This window comes from Podarcis pityusensis (assembly GCF_964106645.2).
Source record: "Podarcis pityusensis genome assembly, chromosome: 1".
NCBI classification, from domain to species: Eukaryota; Metazoa; Chordata; class Lepidosauria; order Squamata; family Lacertidae; genus Podarcis; species Podarcis pityusensis.
In genome coordinates this window covers 18,395,548-18,418,225 of record NC_138028.1, presented here as the reverse complement: position 1 = coordinate 18,418,225, position 22,678 = coordinate 18,395,548, and the positions used below count along the sequence as shown (strand labels likewise).

The 22,678-nt window shown below is 44.5% G+C and overlaps 1 long non-coding RNA gene across 1 annotated transcript; it reads left to right on the top strand.

Annotated features, from left to right (window-relative positions):
* The first annotated feature begins 397 nt into the window (after positions 1-397).
* Positions 398-22,678, top strand: LOC308470557. Its single transcript, XR_013982475.1, has 3 exons — positions 398-445; positions 1,377-1,497; positions 22,488-22,678. It is a non-coding gene; the product is annotated as an uncharacterized lncRNA (long non-coding RNA).

Below are 22,678 nucleotides of genomic sequence, written 5' to 3'. Positions count from 1 at the left end.
TGTGAAGTGTCCTCCCATCAGATGCCAAGGAGATAAATAACTACAACTTTTAGAAGACATCTAAAGGCAGCCCTGTATAGGGAAGTTTTTAATGGCTGATGTTTTATTATGCTGTTATATTTGTTGGAAGATGCCTAGAGTGGCTGGGTCAACCTAGCCAGATGGGTAGGGTACTGTTGTTGTTGTTGTCGTCGTTGTTGTTGTCGTCATACCTTGGAAGTCGAACGGAATCCATTCCGGAAGTCCGATCGACTTCCAAAACGTTCAAAAACCAAATTGTGGCTTCTGATTGGCTTCAGGAAGTTCCTGCAGCCAATCAGAAGCTGCAGAAGCCCTGTCAGACATTCAGGTTCCAAAAGAACGTTCGTAAACAGGAACAATCACTTCTGAGTTTGTGGCGTTTGGGAGCCAAAACATCCAAGTTCCAGGGCATTCAGGATCCAAGGTACGACTATATGATGATGATGATGATGATGATGATGATATTTTTGCATTATTGTATTTGTATGCATCTTTTTATTCTTGAGAGCCACCTTGAGAACTTTCTCAGCTGAAAAGTGGCATAAAAATTAGTTACATAACATAATGGTAGGGCTGGTCCCGTCTGCTCCCAAACATATTCCAGGCTGGCCAGGCTACTGCTTGAAGTGTAAGAACATGCAGGCTGCTGAGCTACCACCTGAACTACATCATCTGTATACGAGCAAGAAATGTCACAGTCTCTAAAACATCTGGATCCCTCTCCACTTTTACTATGCTGTTGTTTGCTTAGTGTGCTTTAGTCAATACTAGGTTGATATGGTATGGCAAGGCACCCATTCAAAAAGGCTCCAGGTTAGGGATGAGTATCCTGGTCAGTACGAAATAAGCCTTGCAGTGCATGAACCTGGCCCTTGGGTGCTCCAAGGGTTACATAAGAACCTTCCTGTGAAGTTTACTGGACTAGGAGACTGGATCAAACCTAATTCGGCAGAGTGCAACATTTCCTAAATCAGGCAATGCTTAAAACAAGCCAGATGAGGTGCAATACTTTTGGGAGTCAAAATATGACAGCATCTTTAGGCTTGAGTTGTCTGCATACCTCATTTGACTTTGTTTAAATGCGCTGAAATGTTCCCAGTTTTTCCCCCAACTTAACCTGAGACCCAAAGACCAGTCCAAATAGGTTACTCATGCAACACTTCTGAAAGGTGCTGGGGCTCTCGCAATAATTCTTTATTTGTGGCCATTCATAGCAACACATAAAAATGAAGTGGGTTTTTATGATACCATTAGAACACATTTATATGGAGCCCACCCTTCTGTTCTGCTTGCACTAATTTTTCATCATCATCTTCTGTGTCGGAAAGGTAAAGAAAGATTATGTCTCCCTGTAGATTCCAACGAGAGCAATACACTTTCTGCACTGCACTTAAGGAAAAGTACAAAGGTGGTTTCTTAGTATTGGTCCTGGAAAGAAATGGAAGTCCGCTGTTGTGTGCAGCCCAAAAACAATGGGTGAGTGATCAATAAAATATCAAGTGTGTTTCAACTAAGTTTAACTAAGTGCTGTGCTTTGGGGCAAATACAGTGCTATTTTTCTAGAAAAAGAGGTGCCAGAACTCACCATGGACACCTCCCTTGTTCTCTTATAATGGCAATAGTGCCCACCAAAGAGGTGCTGGAACTGAGTTCCATTGAGTTCTGGCTGGGGGAAAATCCACATATCTCCTAACTCAACCAGAAGAAGCTGTCTCTTTCCCAACCATAAGTTTTGCTGTGGTGTTTTAATTACCCTACCAAACCATGAAGAACTGGAGCTCTCATGTGCGTGGATATTACACATTTTGGACAACTTTGTTGAGAAGTAACTGGAGTAGCAGGGGGGACCTGGTTGGTTTGGTGATATGATGAAGCAGGGAACTTGAGTCGAGAAGCAGAATGAACCACCTCACCTGAGGCATACCTGCTCAAAGCATCAATGCAGAGAAATCTCACACCACCCTAAATCTAAATATTTTAATATCCCTTCGATTAAACACAGCTGCAGTTGAGATTACAAATATAGGGAATCTACATGAGAAGGAAGAACTTACATCTCACTCTCTTGGCTTACCAAATATGTGTAAGGCATGTGCGGTATAGCTTTACATTGTCATTATTCTACAATCATTAATATATCTATTATTTTGTGTGTGAGAGAGAGAGAGAGACAGAGAGAGAGAGAGAGAGAGAGAGAGAGAGACAGAGAGCGCAGAAGAGGAAAGAAACAATTTAGAAAAGTTTTCTTCAATGAATTGCATTTTGAGTCTCACAATGAATTATCCAGGGAGATGGAAAATGCATTCAAAATCACTATAATATTTTCAAGGGTACTAGTCTTGTTTCTTTACGGTAGATGCCAAGAATGTGAAATAAAAGGGGAATGGGAGTGGGGGGCGGGGAGCAAAATACCACCGTAGTAAGTAATTACACAATGTAATGGAATTTCAGTTTGCAACTTCCAGGGGTAGGCCGTTTTATAGGGCTGTAATCGGGGCAATCTGTATATTAACTCTTTCCCTTGTTAAGTACTGCTGCTGTCATTTCAAATATAAACACTAGCTAGCAGCTATCCGGAAGGCTTGCTATAAATCAAGCCTTCACTGAGGGGGGGGGGTGTGCGTGTGTGTGTGTAGGGGGAAGCAGGAGGGGGGAACCTCTGTTATTTGTGTCCTAATGGGTCAAAGAGAAAAGATGCCCTCTCTGAAAGCTGGAGACCAGCTTCCCCTTTCATTGATCGAGGTTTTGACTCTGGGTGCTTGAGTTTATGACAAAGGAGTTCACAACGCCACTGTCAGGAAGTCGATAGTGTGATAGATACCCTATGCAGTTGGTCCCTTCTCAAGCACTTTAACCATGCTTTTCCTCTGACAGTTATTACTGCTGCAATAAATTCTTCAGTAAAACAAATAGGCTCTCAGTAAATGTATTAGTTCAGGCACTCTGTTTTACTTAATATAACTGCGGGTCTTAAACAGGTAAGTAGCCTAGTAAATAGACCAATATATTTAGGTGGAGGGAATTGTGGGTGGGTGGGTGTCTGTATCTCTACTTTTTACAGTAAGTTATCTAAAATTAGGCAACTCTAGCAGTTACAGGTTGGCGTTTTAAAATCCAAAATAACTGACAGTATATGCATTCTTTTCCCTCTCTTTCCTTTTTTTTTTTTTTAAAGGAAAATTGTGCATTTAACACCAGTCGGTTTCTTATAACCACCTCTCAGCCAATTCTGACCTAATGTTTGGCACTTGTTGGATGTGATCCTGTAACATGCATTAATAATAATTTTATTCTTTATACCCCGCCCATCTGGCTGGGTTTCCCATTCACATGGAAAAGTTTGGAACTGGTTGCATAACTTTCCAAGAACAGTTCCATGAGTGGGAACCTTGAATTGCACTGGGCTCTGCAAAATGTCCCCCCCCCCCTCGAGAAGTTATGTGGGTCGCCAGTCCCATGGGAACATTTTCATGTGCGTGAGCATGCAAAGGGGCTGCTGAATTTGAGACACACGGGCCACTGCCATGCGCAGCTGAACAGCAAGGCCTCTTGTGGGTTGTTCTTTCCCCCCTTCCATTTTGGGATTAGAAAGAAAACACAGTGGTGTTTAAGGATCACAAAATATATTTTAATTTAATATGATGCTTTGTAAAAGAAACTGAAAGTGGCACACTTAAGTGACATTAATACAACACAATAAAAATGGGTCAGATTATAGGGCTGGCAAAATTTGAATTTGTTTTCATTTTAATGAGAAACTACTCAATACGCACTTCTCAATCCAGCACATACCGAAATACAATTTTCTTTTGAGATTCACAGTTTTCTGAATATTGCGATACAGATCTCCACCCAAACAATATATGCCAAAATTGCACTATTAATGGTGTTTTCAACTGGTTATCTCTTTTATCCACTCTTACCTCATTGTATTTATATTGTTTACTTGCTTTTTATTATGGATTACATATTCTTGTGGATTGTGAACTGATGTCAGCTACCTGGAACATTTTATTTCTGAAAATTTGGGGTTTAAATGCAGAAAATAAAAACATGACAAACTTTGTTTTCATGTTTTTAAAGCTTTACAGACCACTTCGGACTGAGATTTATACTTCAGAGCCTAAGTGTGAGACTGTGCTACAATAGTGTTTTGTGTGAATAGACCCTCTATTTATCAGATGAGTGCCAGTGCACAATGAACGCTACACATGCACGCACACATGCACGCCACTTATCTTCACTAAGCAAGGCTGCAGTCTTGAGTTCGATTCAAGAATCCATCTGTGTTCACTCTCAGAAGCACTACTGGTGTGGAGTTATTCCAGGCTGCATTGTTTTGGGTTACAGAAATATTATTTGTATTTGTTGGTGCGTGGAGACTTGTAAACCACAACATAGCAACATGAGAAGCTGCCTTAAAACAAGCCAGATCACTGGTCTACCTCTCTCAGTACCTTCCACACCAACTAGTAGCAGCTCTTGTAAGATTTCAGGCTGGGTTCTCTTACCTGGAGATGCTGGGGTTTGAATTTAGGACCATATGCGTGTATAGGAGATTGTCTACCACTGAGCTATGGTGTTCTGCAGAGGTCAGGCCACTGTCTCAAGAAACCTACCAAGAAAAATTCAACACAGGAGAGACAACAAATGAAGGGACGGAACATAGGTGGGGAAATAGGGCAAAAATGTGCATTTATTTCACTTACATCAGGGCATGGCCAAACTTGGCCCTCCAAATGTTTTGGGACTACAATTCCCATCATCCCTGACCACTGGTCCTGTTAGCTAGGGATGATGGGAGTTGTAGTCCCAAAACATCTGCAGGGCCAAGTTTGGCCATGCCTGACTTACATATATACAGGTTCCATTCAGTCTGGTAAAGGAACTAAGGGGGTGACATAAGCTTCTTAGAATGGGAAGGTTTTGAGGAATGATTTGAATGAAGTAAAAAAAGAATGTGATCACACTTCCTTCCAGAGCAGAACTTGCAGGAAGTGACTGTATAGACGTGGCCAGTCTTCTTCTTCTAGGGAGGAAAAAGGGTTTTGGCACTCATACTCACGGTGAACTTTTAAAGTAGTGGGACATTCGTAGGAAGGTTAGAAATGACCACCTCTCCGAGAAAAGAAGAAGAGCTGGCAGGTACCTAGTGTGATTGGAAATGCATTTGACTCCTTAAGGGGGGTGGGATTGGAGAGCAGATTGCCATAGCAGTGCCCTGCATGGCCTTAGCGGGGAGACAGTGAGGAAAACCACCTGCCTGTTCAGAACAAAACCACTGCCCCATCTTTCCTCTCTGCGTCCCCTTTGTCAAGAAGATTTCAAAAATACGACAGAAGCTTCTGGTGCAAAGCGTTTATATATCCATGTAGATTTGCAGTGGTACCTCAGGTTAGGGACGTTTCAGGTTACAGATGCTTCAGGTTACAGACTCCGCTAACCCAGAAATAGTACCTCGGGTTAAGAACTTTGCTTCAGGATGAGAACAGAAATTGTGCAGTGGTGGCATGGCAGCAGCGGGAGGCCCCATTAGCTAAAGTGGTACCTCAGGTTAAGAACAGTTTCAGGTTAAGAATGGACCTCCAGAATGAGCTAAGTTCTTAACCCGAGGTTCCACTGTATAGATATGCATACAGACACACACATTGCTAACTGCCCTGGCATCGCTTTAAGAGAAGGGCATTTCCCCGTCACGGTCTCCCTCCAGTGATGCTTCCTCTACACCCCAAGCCTCTTTGCCACTCTGGGAGGATGTCTTGAGACATCTATCCTTCAAGATTAAATGCATACCTTCTGAGTGGCAGTTGCCACAATTGAAGTAAGCATTTACTGCCAGTGCTCAGCCATGCAGCTAACTGCTCTGTAGTTGACGGGAGCCTCTCGAGGTGCCGGACCCTCATGGGGGAACACTGATAATTTTGTTCTACCCTGCAGGCATGCATTTTCTGGATGCACTGTGTGGAAACATTGCAGAGTCCACGCTGAGAGAGCTGCACCTGCTCCTCAGCGCTTCTCATGGAAAAAAAGAAGCAGCATTAAGAGGGCAGGGGTGGGGGTGGGGAGAGAGATAAGGACTCGCCTGACCTTCAGTAGGCCAGTTATCATAAGCAGCAAATCTCTGGGACGTCTGCAAAAGCCCATTAGGCCAGCGAGTAGGGAGTGAACTTAAGCGAAACAGAGAAATGGAGACACGGAAATTAAAAACTCCGGCAGCCAAAGCCAATGGAAACTTGTTTCCTAGCGCAAGTTTAGCTCCTAAAGCTGCTAAAATCAAAAGGGCACATCTCACACTGCGTCAGCGTTAGGACTATAGGCAACTGGCTACTCTTTATCTGGTGCAACACAGAAGCCAAGGGCCTCATGCTCTGATTATTCGGAGCCAGGAAGGGGAAGCTGTGGCCCTCCTGAAGTTGTTAAGACTCCAGTTTCCATCAGCCCCAACCAGCATGGCCAATGAGGGCACCATGTTGGCTCCCCATGTCCTAATGTATAGATTTCATCCAGTGGATTAAAATGAAAGATCCTGTCCCTGTCACATCCTCCGAAGGGGCACAACCACTTTTAAAGCTTTATCACTTACACTGTTTTTGCCTGACCAAATGTGGCTGTGGCAAAGCGCTCACTTGAACAGCCTGCCAAGGGCACTATAGGCGAGTCTCAACTCATGCTGGGGTTATGTTCTGGGGTTACTGCATAAAGCCAAAATTGTGCATAGTCAATACACATTGGGTTCAATGGTGGGTGGGATTGTCAAAGTCTTTTCCCCAGACTGCCCTCTTTCCCCCTTTCATTTTTTATTTTATTTTTACCAAACACATAAAGCTGAATGCACACAAGTTGAATGTGCATAAGTTGTGTGTGTCACCTGTACTGCGGAAATGTCTTAGAAGGATTGATAGTGCACAAAACATCCCTAAGCACTCACTACATCTTAAATGACCTAGATCCACTCCATATTGATCTCCCAACTGCTAGACTACATACCCTCCAACATTCCTCAGATGAAAATAGGGACATTTTTCATCTCCCCCCACAACTGACCCTCCTTGGCCCCCATTTTTTGGTGTCCCCCCTCCCCAGAGCATTTCCTACCAGAAGAAGGGTGAGTGCCGCCACCACACAAATACAGGGCACAGTATGCACTGCTTCTACCATCCTGACAAACCCCCTTAATCCCAGTTTTATTTTATTTTATTATTTGGTAGATTTATGAAAAGAAAAACACACACAAATAAATAAGTTTGGGAAAGATTTGGTAAGATCAGGCGTGGATGCACGAAACATTTTTAAAGAAAACAACCAAGGCTATTTGCACTCCTCTCTGCTCCCCCTTTCTTCCCACCCAGGACGGCCCTGCCCCCTGCCTGCCCCTCAGAGCCAACGTGCCACATGGGGCTGGGCCTATGTGGCAGCAGTCTCTCCTCCTCCTTGCCCACTCTCTAGCAGTTGCTACAAGCTGCCTGAGGGAGGAGGCCAGCAGCAGAGGCCCTAAACTGCCTCAGTCCAGTATACCTGAAGGAGCATCTCCACCCGCATCGTTCTGCCCGGATGCTGAGGTCCAGCTCTAAGGGCCTTCTGGTGGTTCCCTCATTGCGAGAAGCAAAGCTACAGGGAATCAGGCAGAGGGTCTTCTCGGTGGTGGTGCCCGCCCTGTGGAACGTCCTCCCATCAGATGTCAAAGAGATAAACAACTACCTGACATTTAGAAGACATCTGAAGGCAGCTCTGCTCAGGGAAGTTTTTAACGTGTGACATTTTTATGTATTTTTAATCTTTGTTGGAAGCCACCCAGAGTGGCTGGGGAAACCCAGCCAGATGGGTGGGGTACAAATAGTAAATTATTATTATTATTATTATTATTATTATTATTATTATTATTATATGATCCCGCAGAGCAGCAGCAGCAGCCACTATCCTCACCTGAGACAAGCTCTGGCTCATCCTCCTCCCCAAGCTCAGTGCTGGCAGTGCTGGTGGGGAGAACAGGGACATTCCAGGGTCAAATCAGAGGGCAGGATGGCTTTTGTAATTTTGTAAAACCAGGGATGAGATTACTAAATAGGGCATAAAAGTCGCCCAAAGATAGGAGCCTCAGGACCCCCTAACACTCAGGGCCGGTCCTATCATTTGACAAGGTGGGTTAACCTGCTCCAACAGCAGGTGTTATTGGGCAGTGGTGGCAGGTTCTGGCTGTTGTTCCTGAGCTACTTAGTCGCTGTGTGACACCTGACCTCTCCTGGGCCCAGAAAACTAGCTTGCTTTGTCTGTCTTGATAAACTTCTTTGTAGCATGTCTAGAACTTCAAAAGAAGGAGGGTTATCAAGAGCCTGGTTATGACAGGCCATGTTAAATTTCTGGGAGACCTTTTTTTTCCTCCTTGATGTGTTTTGAGTTGTTCAGTCCTCCCCTAGCGACACACAGGCCTGTGGTGGGTCCCCGTTTGATGCTTTGCTATGGGAATTTGATCTACTTAATGTTCTCCACAAGATTCTGACTGGCTGCTAACTTTATTCCCGAATTGTGATTCATTTCTCCCTATATCTTATCTGTTATTAAAAAGGCACCACAGCTGGTTTGACTGCTAAATGAATAATTGTGGGAAAATCCCCCAAGCGACAGGGAATAACCCCAACATGGAAGACCTCCTAGGCTTAGTAGTATGGAGTGGTATAGCTTTCACTAGTATAGGAAAATCTTCACTCAGCAGGGAACAGACAAATGAGGGAACCAGCATATAAATAAGGCAACACCAATGGCTATAAATAATTTTGAGGTAAGGGGATGAGATAAAATACAACAAATGAGTGTTGGCTTTCTTGCTGAGACATTGCTCTGTTTTAGTTAGTTGGTTGGGTTATATATATATATATATATATATATATATATATATATACTGCTTAATGCAATAAAACTTTCTAAGTGGTTTACATGGAACATAATCAAAAGAAAAGTCAATGTCAATTCAAGCAAATTCAATAGAAATCTTATAAAAAGCAGAATGAAAAAATTGTATATCACAGATAAAACTGAGCAATGTATAAAGCAGATAATTAGAAATTACGGGTAAGGGAAGTATTTCGTTCAATTATACTTTTAAAACTGGGGTTCAAAGCTCATTACTGTTCCCACCTCATGAGCTTCTTGAAAGCAAGAACTCCAGGGGGTGGGTGCTACCACCAAGAAGGCCTGATTTCACAACTTCACCAACTGACAATTCACTGGTCTTGGAAAAACCAGTTGGTTCTCCCTGAAAGAACATAAACGTTGGCTTGTTTTGACCTGGGAGTGGTGTGTCTGTAGGGACCCTAGCTCCAAGTTATTTAGGACTTTAAACATCAGCAACAAAACCTTGAATTGATCTCAGGAGCTAAGAGATCTTTCTACACCAGAGTAATATGTGTAAAGCCAGGTGTCCCCCTAAATACCTAGCAGTTGCACACCCTGCAGCTTCCATACCAAGCACAGTGACAACAACTTCCTTAAACAAGTATGAAACTTCTTCGCATCTAAACAGTCATAGGATCTACCTTCCTTCCACAGTAATTATGATGTCAACTTGGATATATGCTTGACGGGTAGGGCTGGCACAAGATGTTTGGCTGCCTGAGGAAAATAATGTAAGAACGTAAGTCCCCCATGATATTCTCGTGAAGAAGCTGGTCAAAATGTGGGCTGAACGAGGTAACTGTTAGGTGTATTTGTAGCTGGTTGACTGACCGAACCTGGAATACTCATTATTGGTTTCCTGGAATGGTTATCCTGGAAAAAAGTGCTTCCTTTCATTGATTCTGAATCCCACAATATTTAGCCAACAACACATAGTGCTGTCCTCCAACGCCTTGCTGGCATTCCTCCTCCTCCTGCAGCATCAGATGCCTGAGGCAGCTACTTCACTCTGCCTAATGGTAGGGCTGGCCCTGTTGGTAGCTCTCTTGCATCAAAGAACATGTATTCTCAGTGAACATATCTGTGCATCATTCCCTTTGCATTCATACAGTATACACCAAACTGCAACCAAACAACAGGGAAGAATCAGTACTATATTATGCCCCCATTAATGTTCCCTATTTTTCCCTGTCTGCCTAACTTCTTACCAAGGGCCAGTAATCCATCCCAACCATCTCAGGAGAAATGGAGGAATGTTGTAGATCACCTCTCATACATTAACTCAGTCATTTCCTTTAATTAATTATCCTTCAGAGCCTTCTCTGTTTAGTTAGTGGCTATCAGCACCAAACGCCGGACTCCTCTTTTTTAAACCATACTGGACACATATTCGCAAGACATATCTTTTCAATTAGACTAACCCTGAGCTTCAAAGAAACAGGAAACCACTCTCGACCTCAAACCAATCCAGACACAGGAAACCAGGGACAGACAGAACAGCCTGCAGCTTCATTTGCAGGAGTCAGAACAGAAAACCGGAGACCTTGCAGAATGGTGGCAATGTCCTCCCCCCACTGCCCTGGTTACACTATGCTACCCAGCATTTGTGAATGTGTGTGTAACTGGCTAACATAAACAATCAAATATCAGAGATGGCAAGGGAACAGCTCCAGTGGTCTATTTTGCAGCAAGCTACTTAGATTTAAACTAACTTGGCCAGCTGAACTGCAGAGGCACTAAATATAAACTTCAGTCTAAGTGTATTGGTTTAATTGGGACACACACACACACACACACACACACACACACACACACACACACAGACAGACAGACAGACACCACAAGATATGTGTGCACAGCATTATTACAGTTTTCAGTCAGTTCCCATGAGGTACCCCAAAGCAATTTACAATATATTAAAAAGCATATATAAAACAGCCCCGTACACAAAAACAATTGAAGCAATTACATATATAAAAACTGTGTTTGTGCGTGTGTGTTTGTTTTGAAACAACAACAGCACATCTATAAAATCAATTCACATCTAATAGAGACACCAACTGGGAGAAAGATTTCAGTTTAGAAGACTAAAGGCCTTATAGGATGGCGTCTGCAGGATTCCCTCTCCTGCAGAACAAGGTGATCAACTGAGTGAGTAGAGAATGAGTTGACCGTTTAGGTATCCTGGTCCCAAGATGCATGCGGCTTTGTCTGTGTCTTGAACCTAAAAGGCTTTGTCTGTGCCTTGAACAAAAGGATGGTGATATTCTGTGAACATGAAATCTGGATATGGAAGTAACCTGTCAGATGCAGGTTACTTCCATATAAAAGATGCTGAAGAAGACTCCAGGTGCTCCACAGATGGGCTACCCAACTTTCCCTGCCTCCTGGAAAGCCTACGGTAGAATCCCATAATGTAATGTTTTCCCCTGTAGTACCAGATCTGCCCATGTATCTTAGAAACACGAACGCATTCTGCAGGCATGTTTGCAGACAAAACTATGTGGGGAATCCTTGCTGGAGATGATTGCATGCTACAGACAGTATTGGAATGGATGCAATTACTCTGTAAATACCAATATTGCCTTGTTTATTTGGGGAAATATGGAAGCACCAACAATTGCCAATCTTAATTAATGCAAATGTGTATTTACACAAAATGGCAGGCAATAAGTAAAATGGCTTTGCAGCTGCACAGAAAGAGAAAACAGAGAGATGGTTAGTTGTTGCACGTTAAACGGGCTACTCGAAAAACCCACGCCGCCTGGACCTTAAGCTTAAACAGAGAGGTAGAGTAAGGTGGAGGGGTGGCTTTATGTGGAGTGAAGGGGGGCATTAACCAGGCGCAACAACAGTGGAGGTCTAGACACACTGAGGGGGGGAGTTCAAGTGCAAATGAGAGGGCTTGGAGTAACCTGAGATATCAGGGACAGCAAGATTAGGGAAATGCCGGGGAAGAGACAAGAAGAAGGAGCACAGTGCAAATAATTACCTGTCCCAAGGAAAGAAGGGGCAAAGATGGGGTTTCCTGAGTTGCATCGTAACCTGCAGGTGCAAGGTCATGGCTGAATCTGAGCTTTCTTCAGCACCGGTTCAAAACTGAGTGTTGGGTCCTTTCAGCAGGCACAAACATTTAGTTGCCTTTTGTCTTCTGAGGGGAAGCCCAGCAGGCTCAGGCTGCTGACTGAAGGCAGGCGAATCTTCCTGGGTCAGCCCTTATCTAAGGCCACTGACAAACCTGAGTTCCTTGGAACCCCGCCAATAAGACTCAAAAATAAGTGGGGAGGAGGGTGTGTCCTTTGGGGATAACACTGGATTGTGCTCCTTGCCGGGGCCCTGCCTAATCAGAGAGAAAAACAACAGAGGTGGCTAAGGAACTGAGATGAGGGAAGAGTAAGATGAGGGAAGAGTTGTTTAGTCATTTAGACGTGTCCGACTCTTCATGACCCCATGGACCAGAGCACACCAGGCACTCCTGTCTTCCACTGCCTCCCACAGTTTGGTCAAACTCATGTTCGTAGCTTCAAGAACACTGTCCAACCATCTTGTCCTCTGTCATCTCCTTCTCCTTGTGCCCTCCATCTTTCCCAACATCAGGGTCTTTTCCAGGGAGTCTTCTCTTCTCATGAGGTGACCAAAGTATTGGAGCCTCAGCTTCAGGATCTGTCCTTCCAGTGAGCACTCAGGGCTGATTTCCTTCAGAATGGATAGGTTTGATCTTCTTGCAGTCCATGGGACTCTCAAGAGTCTCCTCCAGCACCATAATAAGAAACTACCTAGGCTGAAAAAGTAGGAGGGCTCCCACAGTCTTCCAAAATGTCAGAGCAGGCTTGAAGGGGACTTAAAAATTCCCCTGTTATAGCAGCTTCCATGGTTCTTTGCAATGGTGTAGGACTCATTGACAAGAGCAGAGCCAAAATGTAAACATGAGGTAGTAGCCAATTAACATGTCACGTCAGCATGAGGATTTCCTCTTGTGGAATGATCTCCTCAGATCTGCACTTGAGGTTTGGAGGAAGCGCTAAAACAGATTTGAAGGAATGAATGTGTTAAATGAATGAATGTGTATCCAGGGAGAGGTCCTGACAGTGCTTTTTTTCCTAAAAAATGTTTCTTGGGGGTACTCTCATTTTGACTCAAGAAAATCACCATTTTATAGTTCATATCAGGAAAAACAAATACATTAAATGGACAAAAGTACAGATTCACAAAATGTTTAGGGGTATGCGTACCCCCAGAAAAAAGCACTGGGTCCTGAATTTGGGGTGGGGGTGAACACACACCCTCAGGCCACCTCCACGCTTAATTAAGTTAATTAAGTTAAGTGTCATATCCCAGCAAACATGAGAATTTCACACAAAAACTTGTCCCCCTCCATTTACACAGTTTTGGGGTGAGATTTCTTTTTGACCCTGTATACAGAAAATGGGTGGGAAGACATGACCAAAGTTATCAACAAAACATAACCTCAAGATTCTACTTGATGTGCCACTTGGAGATTTGCAGGAATCAAGTTGATAGGGATATATTCAAAGTAACAGCAAAGCTGAATTCCTCACCAATACAACGAAAATATCACTGACTCCAAGAGTATGCCCCCATACTGAACATCAAAGGTGGGGGAGTCTACCCCCTTGAGAAATGTTGCCCGTTTTTTACCACTAGAAACAGGTCTTCTTCATTGTGTTTCATCTGTGCCCCATTTGCTCAAAAGTTGTGGCCTGATTATTAGGAGCTGATCTAGTTTTCCTGATCCAGATTAGAAAAACAACAACTCGGCGCAGCAATCTATTTCTCCTGGTGTGCCCATTTGGTTGTATCTCTGAGCGCAAGAAGTTGCATTAAATTATTCATTTCTGCAGAATGAATATTAATTATGGTGTGAGAAATCCCAAACACATATGGTGACAGTGCTGGTTAGACCTGCCTCCTGCTATGCCATAGAGATTCATATTTGGAGGCACTATATTCTTTCCATGCCAAGACCACCTATGGTTTTCAAGATAGCTGAAAATTAACATTTTCAGCTTGCGCTCTTCTTCCAGCTTTAGGATGAGTCGTCTGCTGTCATCTTGTAACTTTTTGTGATAGAATGGATGTTAACAGCCTATCGGCGTAATATGTTTCTATAATGTATTGGCTGACAGCTCTTTCCTTCATTTACCTTTACACAATTGCCGCATGGAGGGCTTGTTCTAGGAGGTGTGGAATGGGAGCAGGAAAAATGGACATGAATGAGAAGGAATACATTACAATCTCAACTTGATTTCTTTTCTTCCAGAAATACAGATAGACTTTTTTCTTTTCTTTTTTGCCTTTGGCTGATTTAAAACAACAACAACAACAACAACAACAACAACAACAACGGGGGCTAAACAGATGTGGAGTGATTTTTATCTCCTTCCTTACCCTGCATTTTTATTTTTTTAAAGAATGTATGCATACATTCACAGATTGTGTGTGTTTGTACAGTCAGACCAGGACTGGGGACATCCAGATTGAAATATCTGTTCAGCTATGACACTCACAAGGTGACCTTGGAATAAGCTCAATTTCAGCCCAGTCTACCACACAAAGTTGTGAGGATAAAAAGGTGGGCACCCACACTGTCCCAAACTCCTTGGAGGAAGGACAGGATAGGTATATGGTATATAATAAATAATAGCTTCTCTCATTTTAATCAGCTGAAGCCAGAGCTCTTTCTGGCAGTGTCCACAGAGCTTGCAAAGGCTACATTTACTTAATTTTATGTTGTTGAAATGATCTAATTTCAGGGGAGTATATTGACCCACCCACTATTTTATGGCTTAACTACCGTATTTTTCGCTCTATAAGACGCACCAGACTATAAGACGCACCTAGTTCTTGGAGGAGGAAAACAAGAAAAAAAAATATTCTGAATCCCAGAAGCCAGAATAGCAAGAGGGATCGCTGCGCAGCTGTTCTGGCTTCTGGGATAGCCGCGCGAAGCCTCTTCAGGGCAGCGGGATGAAGGCTCTCTCTGCCCTGAAGAGGCTTTACGCGGTTAAGCCAGAAGCTAGAACAGCAAGAGGGAGCGCTGCGCAGCGATCCCTCTCGCTGTTCTGGCTTCTGGGATAGCTGCGCAGCCTGCATTCACTCCATAAGACGCACACACATTTCCCCTTACTTTTTAGGAGGGAATAAGTGCATCTTATAGAGCGAAAAATACAGTATATGTGGGTTGTTGTTTTTTAAAAAAAATAATATTGAAAAGAGAAAAGTGCCAAACTTAACATCCCCATTCTCCTCTGCCCTTTACTCAACCTGAAGGCATAATTCAGATCTAAATTATAGTCAAGTTCTTATGACCACTGAAGTGGAGAGAATCCAAAGGTTGCTGATGTAAAATAATATAAAAAATTTAAAGTTTGATGTTTTATTATGCTTTTATATGTGTTGGAAGCTGCTCAGAGTGGCTGAAGCAATCCAGCCAGATGGGCGGGTTATAAAAAAATAAAATAATTATTTATTAATATTATTAAAGGAAGACGCTAACATAGCCAGATATTACAGTATGTGGCAGGTACAGTTAGTCCTGTGGAGTCTTTGTTTGCATGCTGGATTCTACCTCTTTTGTGGTTTTGTTTGATACTTCCCAACTTTGCCTTTAACTTTGCCAGCAACTTTGACAGATGTGGATGGGTAGTTTTGGTTTGGTTTTGCTGTGCTGCCTTTCTGGAGCAGAGCTGTACGGATGGTGCGGAACCGAATTTTAAACTAACAGAATAAAACAAATCTACGCAAGGTGTATTTCTTCCCAGAGCCGTTGCTTTAATCTTGAGGGCTGACGTTGGCTTACACAATATGCATTACAAGGGCTCAGATGAACTGTAACACACACACACCGCCCCCGCCGACAGCAAGTAGCCCAGTTTCCTAAGTCAGAGCCCCAGTTTCGGCAAGCGGCAGCCCCAGCAGGTAGGGATGCTAAGCTGAGAGGTAGCGATCATCCTAATGACCAAGCACTGCAGGGAAATGCCAAACTAAGTACCCAGCTGTCATGGAAAAGACAACGTTCCCTCCCTGGCTGCCTCCTTCGTTTCCCTTCGCTCAGCCTTCAGTGGAGGTAATGCTGACCAATGCCCAGCCCATCAAGAGACTCGGGGGCTGGTAGACTCTGTTGCAAAAGACAAATTCCTGAGGGCCGTGTTGCAAAAGAATAACAACCTATAATTTGCTCTGTTAGTATTTTGTCAGCCAAATAGCAAGCCGTGTGTGCAGGCTGTTTCTAATTCCACTGTCAGCAGGTTGTGGCTAGCAATCAGACTCAAAAAATACCAGGCCCTCTGCTTCTCACTGTACTTACCCATATCATTACAATCCGCGGAAGAGGGATGAATGAACTCGCAGCGGAAGTTGCAAAGGTGGGAATCTTTTGTTTCACTGCCCTGCTCTCACGGCTCAGATTTACACTGGTGTGTTTTACTGCTAATGAAACCACAGCATCTGAGCACTGGAATGGACCCAATAGGTCAACTAAGGACCCTTGCAAAGGGTGACTTTCCCCCACAAGGGTCAGACACTCTGATGCACTGTTGCCCGACACCTGTAAGCGACATAGGCACTGTGCCAATCCTGGCAATGATCGCCGGTAGTCCAAAACAGAGCTTAGCAATTAAATTGTGTAGCATTTTCAAAGACTGCACTATTTCAGAATTAGAAGTCTGAACACGTCTGAATTTTTTAAATTTTGGAAATCCTCTTTGAGGATCTTTTTCTTAAATTTCCAAAAACCTCAAAACATACCACTGCCTTGTGGGACATCTTTGGGAGAATAAGGAATAAACCCTACAGTAATCTGGTTGGATGGCTCCTTCTACGCCTCATTCCAGCAACTCCTGCAGCCAAGCTGGTGCCAAACGTATTGCTCTGATTTACTTTGGACCACATCAGCGAGGCCAAGAGGAGGGTCTTTTGATCTGGGCAGCCCAGGACCTCCATACACACTGCCCAGGCTTGTGCCTGGGAGAGGTCACTTTGGTTCTGGTAACACAGGAAAAACAATACCATGGGCAGCAGTCGCAATTTTCCATTCTCTGCAACCACAGCAGGCACTGTGATTCTCCAGCGGTTTGACTCCACCCCCGGAGGCTCAAGCGATTGTCTCTTGAGACAGACAGACTCCAGCGGGAAACAAGAATGCTAAATATTGCCAACTACTTTTGCATCTTGTTTGAGGGCTACACATTAGAACATAAGAATAGCCTGGTGGCTAAGGCCAGTGGCCTATTTAGTTCAGCATCCTGCCTCTGATAGCAGAGGCAGAGAATAGCCATCATGGCTAGTAGCCATCAATAGCCATCTCCTCCATAAATGAACTCCGTAAAGTTCAGAAAAGAAGTAGAAGAGTTTGGATTTGATATCCCGCCTTTCACTCCCCTTCAGGAGTCTCAAAGAGGCTAACATTCTCCTTTCCCTTCCTCCCCCACAACAAACACTCTGTGAGGTGAGTGGGGCTGAGAGACTTCAAAGAGGTGTGACTGGCCCAAGGTCACCCAGCAGCTGCATGTGGAGGAGCGGAGACGCGAACCCGGTTCCCCAGATTACGAGACTACCGCTCTTAACCACTACACCACACTGGCTCTCAAAATGCTTTACCACTCAAATATGCTCATTATAAAAACCGTGGGGTGGGCAGATGGTAGATTGGAATCTATTGGTAGATCTTTGGCTAATTTGGAGTAGATCAAGCGTTTTGGACATCCAAGATAGAATCTACACACATATAAAAAACGTCCTGAAAATGACTTTTTTTAAAAAAAAAAAGTGTTCGTAAAAATACATTGAATTTTCCATAAGGTTCATCTAATGTCACATTATATATTGCACTTAAAACACACTTAAAACATTTCATTTGCAGCTGTATAGTGTGTTTAACAATAGCAACAGGAAAACGAAGCGAGGCTGCTGAAATGAAGAAGAAATGGCTAATCAGGAGTGGACTTCTGAGGGCAGGGTCTGTGGGCTCCGTTCTGCTTTAGAGAACAAATTCCCAGGCTCAGAACATGCTCAGAGGTACCCTGTCCTTTCATTCTAGCCATATCTCTTCTGCACCTAGCCCTGGTTGGTAGACCTTGGGGGTCCTAGTTTTTAAACACACACACAAAGTAGATCCGACAAGACGGAAGTCTACCCGCCCTGGTAGGAACTGTAAAGAGACCACTGGGACATTGGAGAAGCAAAGACAACCAACAGAGATGGTAACAGGCTAATTGTCATGAAATGAGAATGTGAAGGGATGGTGGTGGAAGGCATTAAATTACGTCAAAAGGAAGAACCTTCAGGAATGGGATTTGCTGTGCTCTTGAATCGGACTTTCCACCAGCTCTTCAGTACTAGGATTACACTAAAGGCCATATTTCCACTCCTGAAATTCCTGGCCCACGTTTCTTCCCTGGCCAGGATTCCAGTAAGGCCGTCTGTTCCCTTTTGCAGCCAGTCCTCAACCAGGCTCAACTGGTTCAGCTATAAAGCAGCCTTGCCAGCTGGACATCATCATTTTCCTGTAAGTGTTCTTCGCAGGGTAGTGAACCACAAGCAGAGCAGTTGGGTTGCTGCCTCTTAAAGGGCCAGTGTTCCAGGCAAGGCCCGTTTTAAATAATTGGTGCTATAAAATCAGCAGTCTTTCCCCATTCAGCTGATAATATTATTTTGTCCTCCTTTTATTACGACGACTATGCCAGAACATCACACTCTCCTAAATGCAGATGCAATCTAAAGTTATTTTTATTCCGTTTTATTTTTGGAAGGGCTTTTTGTTTCTTTTTTAATGCTCACTTTCCAACAGCCACTTTGTTGAAGAAAGAAAAAATGAGCACCAAAAATATTACAGCAATAATCTTAAAACATCATAATAGGGGCAGATTCAAAGTGGGAGCTGCCTTTAGCAAAAAAAAAAAAAAGTTATAAAAAGCTTGCCTATGTTACATAACGCTGCATAATGTTTTATTTTCAGTCTCTTTCCTGTTAACTCTCCACACTGAATTTGCCTTTTTTCATTGCTACAACCCTTGGAGCAGACTTGGTGGACATGGTTTTTGGAAATCATTTGAACTCCAACAGGGAAAGGAAAGAGGAAGGGTAGCCACAAACAGTGGCGTAGTGTAGGTTGCTGGTGCCTGGGGCACGGCAAGCTTTGCACCTCCTTGGTGAACTGGGCAGCTCCCTCATGCACCGGAGCCCAGTGGCAGCCTCTCATCCTCTCTGCTGCTTTCACCAGACTGAAGCAGCCTCAAAGGCCGGGCCTGGGTGTGGCTCCCCATGGCTCTGGCCTCGATGATGGAGCCTGCCATGGGGCACCTGGTTGCTCCCCTGAAATAAAATGTCCAGGGCGATGGCCCCTTCAGTCCCACCATGCTACACCTCTGGCCACAATGGCTATGTTCTGCTTCTGCCATCTGAATACCAATTGCTGGGAATCACAAGTGGGAAGAGCCCTGTGGAACTCAGGGTTCTGCCTTGGGGCTTCCCACTGGCACCTGGTTGGTTCCTGTGAGAACAGGATGCTGGAATAGTTGAGTCATGGTCCAACTGGGTTCTTCTCATGCTCTTCTGTCAAGTGGTGTGTGAGTGCCTGGCTCCATCTAATTTTTAGCAGTGAGTTGCACTCCATAAGAGAAACCTGAGTGAGGGCTGATGCAGCAACGAGAGTATAGTTCCCGATCCAGTTATCCTGAGCTGTTGTCTGTGAAGGAAGGAAATCGGGGGGGGGGGGGCTACAAGAAATAGCATTACATTGCTGCTGCTGTCAGGAGGTAGAGCAACTTATGGTTCAATGGGGAAGGAAGCACTGGAAGCAGGGCCGTCTTTAGCAGATGCGGCGCTGGGTACAAATATCCGCCCAGCGCCCCCAAATTACCACGGATAGTGTGGGGGTGGCTGTAGCTGCACACTGCCAGCCATCTGGGGGGGCCAACTCTCCCCCATGCCGCTGCGGGAGAGCGATCCCCGCAGAAGCTTGGGAGTGAAGTTGTGCCCCTCCCAAGCCTCCTCGGGAGGAGAGCGATCCCCGCAGAGGCTGGGGAGGCAAGCTGCATGCCCGCCAGCCTTATGGTTGGTGGGGCGCAGCTGGCGGGCATGCAGGGAAAGGGGACGCCACCAGCAAAGCCGCGCAGCTCCCCCACTTGTTGGGGCGCCCCTGAGAGGCTGGCGCCCTGGTGCAACACACCACTAAGCCCTATGGGAAAGACGGCTCTGACTGGAAGAGAACTGAGGGAACAGGGGTAACCAAGGTAGGGCTCTCCAGGTATTGTTGGACCACAGCTTCCATCACCTTTGGAGCTGATGAGTGTTGAGAGTCCAACAATGTCCAGTTGTTGTTCCTGGACCAGTGCTGGGTTAAAGACTAGGACTGGCAGTCTGTATGTCTGGCAGACACTGGCAGGACACTGATGAGCAGTGGTTTTTTTCCTTTAAAAATGTGTTGGGATACTCTCATTCTGGCTGCTCCCCCTCCCCCCAACCCCCAGTCAAGGGACCTGAGGTGGTAGCAGTGGCGCTGAGAGAATGGGAAGGCGACAGTGGGGTTGGCTTGAGTGAGGAGGGGTGAGTGCTCACTGACTGGCTCTAGCCCAGCAAGAGGAGGAGGAGCAACACTGTTGCTTCCACCACGGCCGCCCCAGATTCCCTTCCCCAGGCATTGGCGGGGAGGAATGATGGAGCAGCAGTCCTGCTACTGTGGAGATAGCTTGTATGTCGATCTGTTGGTCGGTTGGGGCAACGCTTCCCCCCAGAAAAAAAGCACTGCTGATGAGTGTGCACCAGGGGAAGAAGGGCTGGAATCCGACTTAGGAGATGGGGGTCAGTGATTTGTGGGGAACTATATCAGCCAGGAGGTAAGAGTCAGAGGCAGGGGGAGCTTCAGGGCTGGAGAGTGTAGCACAGGATGGTTCAAAAGGAAGAGCCAGGGCAGTCCAGTGAAGGGCCAGGTGGTTCTCCACCCTCTCCTGAACCACTATCTCCCAGAACCAGGAGCGGATTGAAAATAGATGAACAGAGGAAACTTCCATGCAGGGTCAGTCTCCAGCTGCATGTGCACAGCCCATTGGGGGAAAGTACATAAACTGGTGGAGGGGTATGGTCCAACTGTTGCTGCAACTGCTCCATTAAGCACAGACCTGGGAGTAGCTGCCTAGATGCTAGATTGGTGTGCATAGATACCCAGAGCTGTAGAAGTGAATGTAAGTGTTCTCTTTGGCAATAGGAGTTAACTATCTGCCATGGGCATTTATTTGGCTATGAAGCGCCCTTGACACCTGCTGCCCTTCTTTCTTTCTTTCTTTCTTTCTTTCTTTCTTTCTTTCTTTCTTTCTTTCTGCAAATAAAGAGTGGGCACAAGCCCTGCAAGATACCAATACCATCTCCTTGCAGTGCTACCCCTGGAACTTCCTATGATTCGGGGAAGTGGGAATCCCGAAACAACACGTTAAATAGAAGGGCACCAGCAGATGTTATAAAATGGAGGCCTGCTAAGGGATCTGCAACTAATAGAGAAGGAGTTGCCTGAATCTGTAGACCTATCCTAATCTATCTTTTCCTGCCTATTAGGCTGATAATGGGGGACTGCGAAACACAGTCATTATGCGCTGTTGTCATTCTTGAGCCAGTTTTATGACCTGTGTCCGAGATGTAGCCTCATTCTCATTAGAAAGCCTAAAATGACCCATTAATCTTTTATGCTGTCTCAGATTGTCAGGGGCTTGTCTGTGGGATTTTTCTTTTCTTTCTTTTTTTAGCAGAGCTTTAAAATAGGCACAGTATAGATTAACAGTATCAGTGCAACTAGAATCACTCAGCAGGCCTGAGATTCTTTCTTTCTTTCTTTCTTTCTTTCTTTCTTTCTTTCCTTCCTTCCTTCCTTCCTTCCTTCCTTCCTTCCTTCCTTCCTTCCTTCTTTCTTTCTCTGTCTTTCCTTCCTTCCTTCCTTCCTTCTACACATAATTTGTAATATATTCCCAATTAAATAAAAATAATAACATATTGGGTTGGTTCTAAGCTGCACTCCTACGGTTTGTAAGCTGTAAAGTAGATCTGCCATATAATAAGCACTTGGGATCAGTTTTACAGTATTAGTGGCTATGGTGCATTTTCCCAGTGAAAAGAAAATGGGAGTAGTGGTAAATTTTCCTATGGCAAACTGATTAATAGAGCCCCAAGAAAATTTCAAAAAGCTCTTGTATTGACTGATCCAGATACAGAAATGCCCAAAACAGAAATGCCCCAAGAACATTTTATAAAATGAGCTGTTTCGGTTAACTTTTCATTTAGCATACAAACAAATTATTGGAGATTAAGAGAGGTTGCCAGTGGTAAACCAGCAGTAGCAGCTGAATACTATTTGTTATATTTTCAAGTGCTTGGCTATATAAACTCGTAATTTGAATGAGCTGGCTTAACCGTAGAAGATTTTATAGGAGGTTAATATAGAGATCCACAAGTACAATAGCTGAATCTCAACCACATTTTCAGGGGTATAGTTGAAAATGTGGGAAGCACACAGAGAAGGTTAAGTGTTATGCACTGCTATCACCCATTTGTTTTGGTGGGGTTTTTTGTAGGAATATAAAGTGAGAAATTGTAATGAGTCTTTGTACTCCGGATGGTGCCATCTAACACCCCTGGCTCATAGACTTTCGAAGCAGACTCTGGAGATCTCCCAAACGATCTCTCTGAAGTAGATGACTGCACAACAAAATGGCAAATGAAAATCCCAGCTTCACACGTGAAAGCTATTGGCTGAAATTATCAT